Consider the following 14,734-nt stretch of genomic DNA (forward strand, 5'->3'; position numbering starts at 1 on the left):
ATTCCAGAGTAGGACAGTATCCACAAGATAAAGTAGTGGTTGCTTGAGTCTTTCACTTGAGGCTAGGATGGTATTTTCCTCACTACTCTTCGACCTCTCACCCTGCGCCTGCAGTTGACAAGAAATAAAAGAAGCACTAGCCTTCAAAGAAGCCACATATTCATACATTTCATTTCCAAACACATCAGAGGTTGCATTTGCTTCTGTCAATGCTCTACTGGAAGGAGCCTGGGGTAGTCGCATGCGCTGTCCTGTTACTACCTCATGGGGCATTAAGTGGTGGTCAGTTCCTGGCTGACTGCGCAGTCCAATCAGAGCTACGGGCAAACAATGAAGCTAACCCTTTTGTAAAGTGGCTTTTATTTTTTAAATGTATTTCTTTGATCAGGCTGTTGAGGCACTCACACACCCCATTCGCTTGTGGGTGATAGGCACAGGAAAATGTGTGCTGTATCTCCAGTAGGGTTGTGATGTGTTCAAATGTCTCATTCATTAAATGAGGCCCATTGTCTGACCACAAGACCTCACACCCCCCATCATGGGAATACCTCTCTAACGAGGAATGTTTCTGCTCTGGGGGCATCAGGGTCCAGCTTTGAACCATCGGGAGAACGGGCAAGCAACCACTATCATGTAGCGGTAGCCCTGGCACACCTGGATCATATCAACATAGTCAATGTGGAGATGTTGCAAAGGCCAGATTGGGTGAGGCATGGCTCCCCTCACTACACGTACATTATGTCCTGCCGTGAACTTCTTACAGTGACATTGCCTTCCATAAATGCTGCTGCATGCACCGACATATTAGGACAGTATCAATCTTCCACAATGTGAGCAGCAAGTTCCTCTTTACCAATATGAGTGGGATAATGCTGTTGCGTGAGTGCAATCTGCAATAGTGCTATTGGGATTACTAGATTACGTGTGCTTTTCTGTCACCCCAAAGTATTGTAGGAGATATTGAACATCCCTATCTCACCCATAGGTCTTTCTCCTCTGTTGGAGCCCTTCCCTGAAACTCCATTATCTGTGTTGCTGGTAACATATTATAGCCTTGCCTTAGAATCATAACGTGCACACGTATACGTGTGTGTAATGGGGTATCAAAGTCTGTTATTCCTGAAAAATAAGTTGCACACTTTGCTTCCCTGCTCTGCTGCATCATTGCCCTTGGAGACTGCGTCCTCCCCCCTATTGGAGGCCTGGCACTTGTCACTGCTGATGGGAGTTCAAGCGCATCTATGAGCCTACTCAATAGGAGTGTGTGCTGCTCCAGTGTGCAATCAGCACGACTATAGCCTATCGTCTGCCATTGTGAGAGCCCAGAGTGTACTGTAGACGTGGCATAGGCTGAATCTGAATACTCTGGGATTTCCTGGTCCCTGTATGATTCTAATGCCATTAAGACAGTGACTAAGTCTGCTGCTTGCGCCAAAAAATGTGAAGGCAAACTTGCGCTGGCTATTACTTCTGCTGTATCGTCTGATTTTAATCCCACCACTGCCATTCCCATTTGCTTTTCCTCTGTTATCTGGTCTCTTGTCGATAACCCATCAATATAAAACACCTCTCCCCCTCAAGTGGATTTTCCCCCACCTTGGGAAGTTCGTCATACTGCTCCATGTATGTAGTACAGTCGTGTACATAGTCTCCCTCTTCTGCAGGCTGAGCTAAAAATGTTGCCGGATTGACAGTCCTGCACCTCACTACCTTGTTGGCTCGGTTCGAGATAATTGCCTCATTTCCAGAATCTTGCTGCGTAGTAAATGTACTGGTGGGTCTTTTGATTGCAAAGAGAGCATGCTCTACGTAAAGTGTGGTGCTGCATCCCATAGTGATACTTGCTGAATAATCTACTGCAAATGCTGCAGCACCAGAGCTTGCTCACAAGGGTAATGTCCACTCATCACTGGGTTTAAACGTCTGTTATAATAGGCTAATGGCTTGTGCCCTAAGGTAGTCTTTTGCATGAACGCCATAGTCATCACTACTCCATTGGAGTGTGAGAACAAATAAAATGTGTTGTGATAGTCTTGGATCACTAGTACTGGAGCTGTGCATATTGCTTTCTTCAGCTCTTCGAAGACTTCATTCATTTCATGTGTCCATACCAACTTACCATTTCCTCTCTGTGCCTCTCAACAAGGGTCTTGTGTATGTGCTATAGTCAAACACCCAGGCTCTGCAATAATTGCAAAGGTCCAGCAACTGCTGCATTTCTCTCACTGTCTTTGGCATCAGCGTTCTACTGGTCACCTCTGCCCTTTCTTGAGTCACTTTTCGCCCTTCTTGTGATATCATCTGCCCTTTGTATAGCATTTCCTTTAGGCAATATTGGATTTGGAATGGAAAACGGGCTTTGTGCGCCATTCTGCTCGCAAATCCCTATTTGTGAATTCTGTAATATTCTGTAATGTTTATCAGAAGACTCATAGTCAAACTAGAGGAAAAATGTGGCAACGGAAGATTCCCAAAGCATGTTACTGATAATTTCTGTATGCTGTAAAAAATAAAAAGCAAATAGAGCGTATTTAGTCTGTTGACGAGTACTCGCTTAAATATTGAAAATGTAATTTACAATTTTGGGTATCAAGTAAAGTAAACAAGAGGCAAATATTACCTTAACTCAGGACGGGTTGTGATGTGTTTAACTTGGCAGAGGTACCGTAGCTGTGGCAATAATGCAATGCAAAAGTACGTGTTTGATGTGCTTTAACCGGATATCTGGCCGTAATCTGTGAAATGAATGTCACAGCGTGTTTGTATGAAATGGAATTAGATAAAGACAGTGTAATATGCCCAATGCAAAAAGGGGGGGGGGGAGTGCTTACCGGCTTGGTGATTTGACGCGCTCAATGGCAGGCAGTTTCTCACTGAAGACAGTCGCAGTTCTGACGGGTTACTATAGTAACCTCGCCCGGGTCGGTCAGGTGACTGAATCACCTGACCTAGTTGCTAGGACACTTAACCCAAGCCGGAAGGCAGGGAAAAGCTGGTCCATTCGTAAAATGCTAAAAAGTTGTGACTGAACCGTCTGGTGGGACAGATGGACTAACATTTGTTACCGCTAGGGGGAACCCATGGTTAGTTAATAAGCAAGTATTGATTGAAATATTAAGTCAAATATATTGCATATTTGGAAACGTCTGCAAATGCAGAATCAGCTTAAAATGGTTTTGTATTGGTTTTAACAGCAAGGTGCATGTTACATAGACTGTTGCACCCAATAAGCACTCAGGTGGTAAAAAGATGTATGTGCTGGAAGCCAAAATTAACTTAAACGAAATGCAAATTGATGTCAAATTAGTATCATCAAGAACGGTTATTGCCTGAGAGCATCTATCGTTGGGAGTTTTTATAAGGCTGTGGGATATTCAATTGCCAGCTGTAAAGAGATAATATTTTTAGGGGTCTGGAAATATTAGTTCAACAGATAAATGTTGGCTGTCGCAGGTGAGAGGTCAGCAGACAAATTAGTAATAGTGTGTGCCTTGGGCTGGGAAGCCAGTGAATAAAATAATGGTAGGGATGTCATGACACGTATGTCTTATAGTACTAATTTGATTAAGCAAAGTCAATTTGAGTATTGTTAATGCAAATGTGATCCTGTTAGGAAGTATATTGTCATTCTCTAAGCCTACAAAGTCAAAAAACAGGAGTGGTGAACCTCTGGATCTGAAAGTTCACAACATTAAAGAAATGCGCAAGTAATGCAGGTCATACCTGTAATCTAAAGAAATCTACGGAGTTAGGTTACTGTACCACCAGACCGACTAATAGTTTAAATGAACACATTAAGTTCGGAATCTTGGTTCAAACCAAGCGATAAGCAGCGTAGTTTGCAGATCATTCTTGCTTCCTGCTGCCGTAGGGTCAATTCTCTGTTGCCACCTCTCTGATGTTGTTTGATGTGTTGTAATCCAATGAATTTAATATCTTGAGTATTGTCCAATTGGTGATGTTTCTGCCAGTGGGAGGCCAGGGGAAGTCTCGTATCTTGACTACTAAGATGGTTAAGATGTTCCCGAATCCTAAAGCGTACTTCTCTAATCGTGCTACCAATATACACTTTCTTACAAACACATATTATACCATAAACAACATATTTAGTTCGGCAGTTGATGAAATCCAATATTTTGGTTTGCAGGCCATTATGACAACTAAAAGTTTTTGTTGGTGCTAGGGCGTGATGACAGAAATTGCAAGAACCACATTTGTAGAAGCCAACTGGTTTAGACTTGGTAGAAAGCCAACTAACCTGTCCTATAGGATCAGGTTTGAGGAAAGAGGGACTCAGGATATTTCGCAAAGTGGTAGCTTTTGTGAAAATAATATTAGGTCGATCCGTGATATATGATGTCAGATCAGAGTCTAGGTGCAAAATGTGCCAATGTTTTTGTAGTACATATTGAATGAATTTATGATCACTCGAAAATTTGGTGATGAAGTTGACACATATCGGATATTGTTCTTGAGTTGTTTTTGTCTTCTCTGTCAATAGCTGCAATCTGGGTACTTGCTTTACTGCATGAGTTGTATTCCTGATTAATTGTATTGGGTACCCTCTTTCCCGAAATCTGTGTCCTATAGACTTACATTCTGTTGTAAACGTTTCATCTTGACTGCAGTTTCTCTTGGCTCTGAGCATTTCACCTCTGGGGATATTGTGAATAACACTATGTTTATGGCAACTGCTGGCGTGTAATATAGAGTTCACTGCTGTAGCTTTCCTGAACGTGCAGGTTTCAATGGTATCAGAGACAATTTTGATTTTCAAGTCTAGAAAGGTAATTTCAAGCGGGTCAATGTGGCCTGTGAATTTAATGTCAAAGGTATTATCATTAAGATAGAGCATGAATGCTTCAAAAGCTTCTCTACTGCCTTCCCAAATGGCCAGTACATCATCAATGTACCTTTTCCAACAGATAATTTGACGTCTGTAAGGATTATTCTGAAAGATATAACTAGCCTCAAAAAAGGCCATGAATAAATTGGCCAGAGAGGGCGCACATTTAGCCCCCATAGCAATCCCCCTACTTTGTGAATAATAGTTGCCATTAAAAAGAAACTGGTTATGTGAAAGAGTAAATTCTAGGAAGCTTTTAATCATTTGAACATGTGTATAGTGCGAAGCAGAAAAAGTTCTAAAAGTAAAGTCAATTGTGTCCAAGGCCAGTTTATGTTGGATAGAGGTGTATAAGGATGTCACATCCAAGGTCACTAATTAGTATGAGGGTTTCCAAGTGACCCCCTGTAATATTTGCAACGTGTGCGTTGTGTCCTTGAGGTATGCTGGAATCTCCGGTACCAAGTGTTTAATACTGCTGTCTATATAATCTGCAAGTGATTCCGTGACACCTCCTTGTCCACTCATAATTGGTCTGACTTGTGGGAGAGTCAAGAATGGTTTGTGAATCTTCGGTAAAAAGTAAATCGTTGGCATAAGTGGTTTAGCAGTCAACAGAAACATTTTTTCCTCATCTGATAACAGACCTTGGTTGTACCAAAATTGGAGTAAGGTATGTAATTCTTTAAGAGTTTGCGTGGTAGGATTGGCAGTAAGTGACTCATAACATCCTGGTGTTGCAAGGTGTTCCATTGCCATTTTGATATAATCTGATTTGTTCAAGATGACAATATTGCCACCCTTATCTGCTTCCTTTATAATAATAGTACTGTCTTCACAGATATCCTGTAATGCTTGTCGTTCCAATTTGGTTAAGTTCTGTTTTTTGCTACTACAGTTTTGTTGAAGACCATCAATGTGTTTATGAATTTCTTTGGTGATTGTCTTATAAAATGTGTCAATTACATTATCTCCCGTGATGGGTGGCAAAAATTTTGATCTATTTTTGTGTTCCTTGATGTCCAAATTACGTTGATGAATACTAAGTTCTGCCTGTATATCGCTCATGCTTTTAGAGTCATCGCCTATAAGGTTATGTAGTAGATGGATATTTTCGATTTCTTGTATGCTTTTGGAGCTGGTAGGGGGGAGTGGTGCCAACGGTCTGTATGTTTCCTCCTTGTTATGAAAGAATTTTTTCAGTTTAAGTTTTCTTGTGAATTTGTACAGATCAATTTGGAGCTCAGTCATATCTGATGTGGCAACTGGAGCAAAAGAAAGCCCATGGTTAAGGACAGAAAGTTGTTGAGGTGAGAGGTGTTTATCAGATAAATTGACAACTAGGCTTTTAGTATAGACTTGGGTATCGGTTTCTTGAAACTGGATCTGGTGAGTCTTTTGTTTGTATCTCTCCCTTCCTCTCTTCCTTGCTCCTCTTCCTCTTCCTCCTCTGAGGTTGTTGTAGTAGGCAGATTTCTGCGACCAAAGGGACATTTTTCTGGAAGCGAACTTGTTTATTTTGTAGATTGTATGTCGATTGATTGCCTTTCTTATACCTTTTAATTTCAGCTAGGAAGCCTCGTCGGTAGAGGCGAGACCCTTCGGCGTTCGCCTGTGCACCCTCTAGGTTTGGATTGGTGGTAGTGTCAGTTTCTGAATCTGTATCAGATGTAACAGGAGACGCTGTTGGTGTCGCTATTTGTGATAAATCCCCATCATATTTGGGTTGATAGGTGTAGACTCTATCGTTCAAGTAATCTTTTTCATCTCTATAAAATTTTCTGAATTTGCGTAACTTGATCTCGTCCTGGTATTCAACCAGGATCTCATTCATTTTGGCGAAGTTTTTTTCTTTCGAACTGGCCGGATTATTCATTTCTTTAATTTCGGTTTTGAGTTTATCTATCTCTTTGACAACGCGAACATGTTCACGTTCAGCATGTTTGACTAAGATTTTCATCATATTCTCCGAGCTGACTGTGACATTTGATTCCCAGTCAGCTGCCAGATCTTGGTCGTCTTTGTGTACAAAGTCAGGAAAGATTAGTATTCTCAAACCTCTTGGTATGATATCTTGCTGAATATAGTTTTTAAGGGATACCTGTTCCCAATACTTGTTAATTTCTTTTTTGCATAGCCTTTCTAGTTTGATGAATTTTTGTATAAGAGTTTCAGATATATTGGGTCTAGATTTAAAGGGGTTGGTATCAGAGCCCCTAGGTGCAAAGAGGGCAGCACTGTCCTCTTCTCTATTCTTAAGGTAATCTGTCATTGTGAAAAGTAAGTACTAGTGGCTGTGTTCAGAGCAATGCAGCAGTCCACAGGGCAAATCGTAAAACTAAAGAGTTGTGGGGGTGGGGCCCTAGGCAGGAGAGCGCACACCTGGAAGTCTCGTTGTGATTAGAACAGGTATTTGTTAAGCTGCTGTCGTGTGGATGGTAAGGTGATCTCCCACTATCACCTAGACTGAAATAAATTGAAAGGGGTAACCATCTACACAGGCTGCGCTTGTAACCTGGTGTATACTCACTGAATGTGATAAGTTTAAGCGGGATGGATGAGGAGTATTCACAAAAAGGCACAACTGTTTTGTGGTTCAATAAATTTATAGTGCAAAAAGCACAGCTTTTTTGTCATTCATGTAAATAATAGTGCATGCTGATTTAATGTTTCAGAAAAACAAATAGAACATTCTTGGTACACATGGATACATATTTTATGTGAGGTCCTTGGTACTGAAAACAGATAAATGCCAGGCCGTGCCTAAGACGAAGTACATGCAAAAAATGCCAAAATATACAAAAAATGCCAACCAATACCAAGAAATATAGAAGATACCAAACAAATGCCAAGAAATACAGAAAATGCCACAAAAAATGCCAACACGTGTTTCAACCTATGAGGTCGTCATCAGGGCATATGGGTACATATAATGCATTGAATTATAATGCTAATGCTAAAACTTTAACTGTGTTCAATCTAGAAGTCTGTCAGGGTTGGGAGAAGGGTGTCAGAGCAAGGAACAATCGGAAATGGGAGAGAAAAAAAAAAGAAAGAAAATAGCATTATATTAGATTACTATGTGCACACCAAAACACTAGAGGTAAGTATGTAGGCTGCGAAAGATAAAGCATACCGTATTGTAATGTTTCTCAGAAGACTCATAGTCAAACTAGAGGAAAAATGTGGCAACGGAAGATTCCCAAAGCATGTTACTGATAATTTCTGTATGCTGTAAAAAATAAAAAGCAAATAGAGCGTATTTAGTCTGTTGACGAGTACTCGCTTAAATATTGAAAATGTAATTTACAATTTTGGGTATCAAGTAAAGTAAACAAGAGGCAAATATTACCTTAACTCAGGACGGGTTGTGAAACTCTTATACAAAAATTCATCAAACTAGAAAGGCTATGCAAAAAAGAAATTAACAAGTATTGGGAACAGGTATCCCTTAAAAACTATATTCAGCAAAATATCATACCAAGAGGTTTGAGAATACTAATCTTTCCTGACTTTGTACACAAAGACGACCAAGATCTGGCAGCTGACTGGGAATCAAATGTCACAGTCAGCTCGGAGAATATGATGAAAATCTTAGTCAAACATGCTGAACGTGAACATGTTCGCGTTGTCAAAGAGATAGATAAACTCAAAACCGAAATTAAAGAAATGAATAATCCGGCCAGTTCGAAAGAAAAAAACTTCGCCAAAATGAATGAGATCCTGGTTGAATACCAGGACGAGATCAAGTTACGCAAATTCAGAAAATTTTATAGAGATGAAAAAGATTACTTGAACGATAGAGTCTACACCTATCAACCCAAATATGATGGGGATTTATCACAAATAGCGACACCAACAGCGTCTCCTGTTACATCTGATACAGATTCAGAAACTGACACTACCACCAATCCAAACCTAGAGGGTGCACAGGCGAACGCCGAAGGGTCTCGCCTCTACCGACGAGGCTTCCTAGCTGAAATTAAAAGGTATAAGAAAGGCAATCAATCGACATACAATCTACAAAATAAACAAGTTCGCTTCCAGAAAAATGTCCCTTTAGGTCGCAGAAATCTGCCTACTACAACAACCTCAGAGGAGGAAGAGGAAGAGGAGCAAGGAAGAGAGGAAGGGAGAGATACAAACAAAAGACTCACCAGATCCAGTTTCAAGAAACCGATACCCAAGTCTATACTAAAAGCCTAGTTGTCAATTTATCTGATAAACACCTCTCACCTCAACAACTTTCTGTCCTTAACCATGGGCTTTCTTTTGCTCCAGTTGCCACATCAGATATGACTGAGCTCCAAATTGATCTGTACAAATTCACAAGAAAACTTAAACTGAAAAAATTCTTTCATAACAAGGAGGAAACATACAGACCGTTGGCACCACTCCCCCCTACCAGCTCCAAAAGCATACAAGAAATCGAAAATATCCATCTACTACATAACCTTATAGGCGATGACTCTAAAAGCATGAGCGATATACAGGCAGAACTTAGTATTCATCAACGTAATTTGGACATCAAGGAACACAAAAATAGATCAAAATTTTTGCCACCCATCACGGGAGATAATGTAATTGACACATTTTATAAGACAATCACCAAAGAAATTCATAAACACATTGATGGTCTTCAACAAAACTGTAGTAGCAAAAAACAGAACTTAACCAAATTGGAACGACAAGCATTACAAGATATCTGTGAAGACAGTACTATTATTATAAAGGAAGCAGATAAGGGTGGCAATATTGTCATCTTGAACAAATCAGATTATATCAAAATGGCAATGGAACACCTTGCAACACCAGGATGTTATGAGTCACTTACTGCCAATCCTACCACGCAAACTCTTAAAGAATTACATACCTTACTCCAATTTTGGTACAACCAAGGTCTGTTATCAGATGAGGAAAAAATGTTTCTGTTGACTGCTAAACCACTTATGCCAACGATTTACTTTTTACCGAAGATTCACAAACCATTCTTGACTCTCCCACAAGTCAGACCAATTATGAGTGGACAAGGAGGTGTCACGGAATCACTTGCAGATTATATAGACAGCAGTATTAAACACTTGGTACCGGAGATTCCAGCATACCTCAAGGACACAACGCACACGTTGCAAATATTACAGGGGGTCACTTGGAAACCCTCATACTAATTAGTGACCTTGGATGTGACATCCTTATACACCTCTATCCAACATAAACTGGCCTTGGACACAATTGACTTTACTTTTAGAACCTTTTCTGCTTCGCACTATACACATGTTCAAATGATTAAAAGCTTCCTAGAATTTACTCTTTCACATAACCAGTTTCTTTTTAATGGCAACTATTATTCACAAAGTAGGGGGATTGCTATGGGGGCTAAATATGCGCCCTCTCTGGCCAATTTATTCATGGCCTTTTTTGAGGCTAGTTATATCTTTCAGAATAATCCTTACAGACGTCAAATTATCTGTTGGAAAAGGTACATTGATGATGTACTGGCCATTTGGGAAGGCAGTAGAGAAGCTTTTGAAGCATTCATGCTCTATCTTAATGATAATACCTTTGACATTAAATTCACAGGCCACATTGACCCGCTTGAAATTACCTTTCTAGACTTGAAAATCAAAATTGTCTCTGATACCATTGAAACCTGCACGTTCAGGAAAGCTACAGCAGTGAACTCTATATTACACGCCAGCAGTTGCCATAGACATAGTGTTATTCACAATATCCCCAGAGGTGAAATGCTCAGAGCCAAGAGAAACTGCAGTCAAGATGAAACGTTTACAACAGAATGTAAGTCTATAGGACACAGATTTCGGGAAAGAGGGTACCCAATACAATTAATCAGGAATACAACTCATGCAGTAAAGCAAGTACCCAGATTGCAGCTATTGACAGAGAAGACAAAAACAACTCAAGAACAATATCCGATATGTCAACTTCATCACCAAATTTTCGAGTGATCATAAATTCATTCAATATGTACTACAAAAACATTGGCACATTTTGCACCTAGACTCTGATCTGACACCATATATCACGGATCGACCTAATATTATTTTCACAAAAGCTACCACTTTGCGAAATATCCTGAGTCCCTCTTTCCTCAAACCTGATCCTATAGGACAGGTTAGTTGGCTTTCTACCAAGTCTAAACCAGTTGGCTTCTACAAATGTGGTTCTTGCAATTTCTGTCATCACGCCCTAGCACCAACAAAAACTTTTAGTTGTCATAATGGCCTGCAAACCAAAATATTGGATTTCATCAACTGCCGAACTAAATATGTTGTTTATGGTATAATATGTGTTTGTAAGAAAGTGTATATTGGTAGCACGATTAGAGAAGTACGCTTTAGGATTCGGGAACATCTTAACCATCTTAGTAGTCAAGATACGAGACTTCCCCTGGCCTCCCACTGGCAGAAACATCACCAATTGGACAATACTCAAGATATTAAATTCATTGGATTACAACACATCAAACAACATCACAGAGGTGGCAACAGAGAATTGACCCTACGGCAGCAGGAAGCAAGAATGATCTGCAAACTACGCTGCTTATCGCTTGGTTTGAACCAAGATTCCGAACTTAATGTGTTCATTTAAACTATTAGTCGGTCTGGTGGTACATTAACCTAACTCCGTAGATTTCTTTAGATTACAGGTATGACCTGCATTACTTGCGCATTTCTTTAATGTTGTGAACTTTCAGATCCAGAGGTTCACCACTCCTGTTTTTTGACTTTGTAGGCTTAGAGAATGACAATATACTTCCTAACAGGATCACATTTGCATTAACAATACTCAAATTGACTTTGCTTAATCAAATTAGTACTATAAGACATACGTGTCATGACATCCCTACCATTATTTTATTCACTGGCTTCCCAGCCCAAGGCACACACTATTACTAATTTGTCTGCTGACCTCTCACCTGCGACAGCCAACATTTATCTGTTGAACTAATATTTCCAGACCCCTAAAAATATTATCTCTTTACAGCTGGCAATTGAATATCCCACAGCCTTATAAAAACTCCCAACGATAGATGCTCTCAGGCAATAACCGTTCTTGATGATACTAATTTGACATCAATTTGCATTTCGTTTAAGTTAATTTTGGCTTCCAGCACATACATCTTTTTACCACCTGAGTGCTTATTGGGTGCAACAGTCTATGTAACATGCACCTTGCTGTTAAAACCAATACAAAACCATTTTAAGCTGATTCTGCATTTGCAGACGTTTCCAAATATGCAATATATTTGACTTAATATTTCAATCAATACTTGCTTATTAACTAACCATGGGTTCCCCCTAGCGGTAACAAATGTTAGTCCATCTGTCCCACCAGACGGTTCAGTCACAACTTTTTAGCATTTTACGAATGGACCAGCTTTTCCCTGCCTTCCGGCTTGGGTTAAGTGTCCTAGCAACTAGGTCAGGTGATTCAGTCACCTGACCGACCCGGGCGAGGTTACTATAGTAACCCGTCAGAACTGCGACTGTCTTCAGTGAGAAACTGCCTGCCATTGAGCGCGTCAAATCACCAAGCCGGTAAGCACTCCCCCCCCCTTTTTGCATTGGGCATATTACACTGTCTTTATCTAATTCCATTTCATACAAACACGCTGTGACATTCATTTCACAGATTACGGCCAGATATCCGGTTAAAGCACATCAAACACGTACTTTTGCATTGCATTATTGCCACAGCTACGGTACCTCTGCCAAGTTAAACACATCACAACCCATCCTGAGTTAAGGTAATATTTGCCTCTTGTTTACTTTACTTGATACCCAAAATTGTAAATTACATTTTCAATATTTAAGCGAGTACTCGTCAACAGACTAAATACGCTCTATTTGCTTTTTATTTTTTACAGCATACAGAAATTATCAGTAACATGCTTTGGGAATCTTCCGTTGCCACATTTTTCCTCTAGTTTGACTATGAGTCTTCTGAGAAACATTACAATACGGTATGTTTTATCTTTCGCAGCCTACATACTTACCTCTAGTGTTTTGGTGTGCACATAGTAATCTAATATAATGCTATTTTCTTTCTTTTTTTTTCTCTCCCATTTCCGATTGTTCCTTGCTCTGACACCCTTCTCCCAACCCTGACAGACTTCTAGATTGAACACAGTTAAAGTTTTAGCATTAGCATTATAATTCAATGCAGTATATATACCCATATGCCCTGATGACGACCTAATAGGTTGAAACACGTGTTGGCATTTTTTGTGGCATTTTCTGTATTTCTTGGCATTTGTTTGGTATCTTCTATATTTCTTGGTATTGGTTGGCATTTTTTGTATATTTTGGCATTTTTTGCATGTACTTCGTCTTAGGCACGGCCTGGCATTTATCTGTTTTCAGTACCAAGGACCTCACATTAAAATATGTATCCATGTGTACCAAGAATGTTCTATTTGTTTTTCTGAAACATTAAATCAGCATGCACTATTATTTACGTGAATGACAAAAAAGCTGTGCTTTTTGCACTATAAATTTATTGAACCACAAAACAGTTGTGCCTTTTTGTGAATACTCCTCATCCATCCCGCTTAAACTTATCACATTCAGTGAGTATACACCAGGTTACAAGCGCAGCCTGTGTAGATGGTTACCCCTTTCAATAAATACTAGCAGACTGAGGTTTAACATTGGCTAAAATCAAAGTTAAAATAGAGCGAAAATGGCAAAAGTAGCAGCAATTATGAACAGTCCAACAATCAAAGGAGAAACGTGTGAGCAATGAAGGAGGGTTTAAATACCAACAGCGACCAGCTGAAATACAAATAAGCAGTCAGAAGGACTACTACAGAAGGATTTGCTACAAATTAAAATGTTACCCACATATTGTATGACTGTGCTCGCTATCTGTATGTTGCCTAGATTCATCTGAAAGACCCTATTAAAGATGGAAGGTGACTCACAGTACCCTTGTGGGAGGCTTGTGTGTTTCCAATTCCAGTTTCTATAAAGGAAGGAATGTTAAATCCTGTTACTCTTTGTGGAGTGGTATAGAAAAGAAAGTGTTTTTCAAGTCTATTACTGTGAAGTGCGTAGCTTCCGTTGGTATGCTGCACAAAATTGTCACTGGGAACAGCCCTGGCTCTCTCAAAGTCTTATTTCCCTTCACTGCAGTCTGTGAAAAGCTGACCGGCTTTGGAAAGACTCTCACTCCCCTTCTCATCTTGCTACACTTTCCATGCTGCATTCTTCTTTTAACTCTGCTCTACTTATTGCTAAGAAATCCTACTTCTCCAAACTCACACTTTCTCTATCTCACCATCCTTGTCATCTCTATCAGCTTCTACACAATATCTGTCCTCTCTCCAAAAGCCCCAGATCCTCCGCTTTCTCGTCCCTCTGCTCCTCTGATTTTGCAAACTTCTTTACATTTAAAGTGGATAACCTTTGTCAGGCTTTCACACAATCTGCCACTCTTTCCCCTCCTCTTGCTCCTGTTCCATTATTACACTCCTTTTCATCATTCTCTCCTCTCACGGACTCTGACACTCCTTACAGACTCTCACTTCTCATTCTACTGCCTCTCCTTCTGACCCTCTCCTCTCTTTTATTTATCCCCCAAGTATACCCCCATCTTCTTCCTTACTCTCTCATTAACTCCTCCCTCATACATTCTTGCTTTCCTGCGTCTTTTAATCACGTGCTTATTCTCCCTATCCTGAAAAACCTTCTCTTGATCCATCTTCCCCTGCTAACTTCCACCTTATTTTCCTTCTACCCTTTCTCTCTAAAATTCTTGAACGGGCTGCCTATACCTAGGTAACCTGTCATCTGAATCTTCACTCTCTTCTTCCTCCTTTGCAGTCTGGTTTCCGTCCATCTCACTCCACTGAAAGTGCTCCACTCC

This window comes from Ambystoma mexicanum, chromosome 1p (genome assembly GCF_040938575.1).
Source record: "Ambystoma mexicanum isolate Mex_15411 chromosome 1p, UKY_AmexF1_1, whole genome shotgun sequence".
Classification (NCBI taxonomy): Eukaryota; Metazoa; Chordata; class Amphibia; order Caudata; family Ambystomatidae; genus Ambystoma; species Ambystoma mexicanum.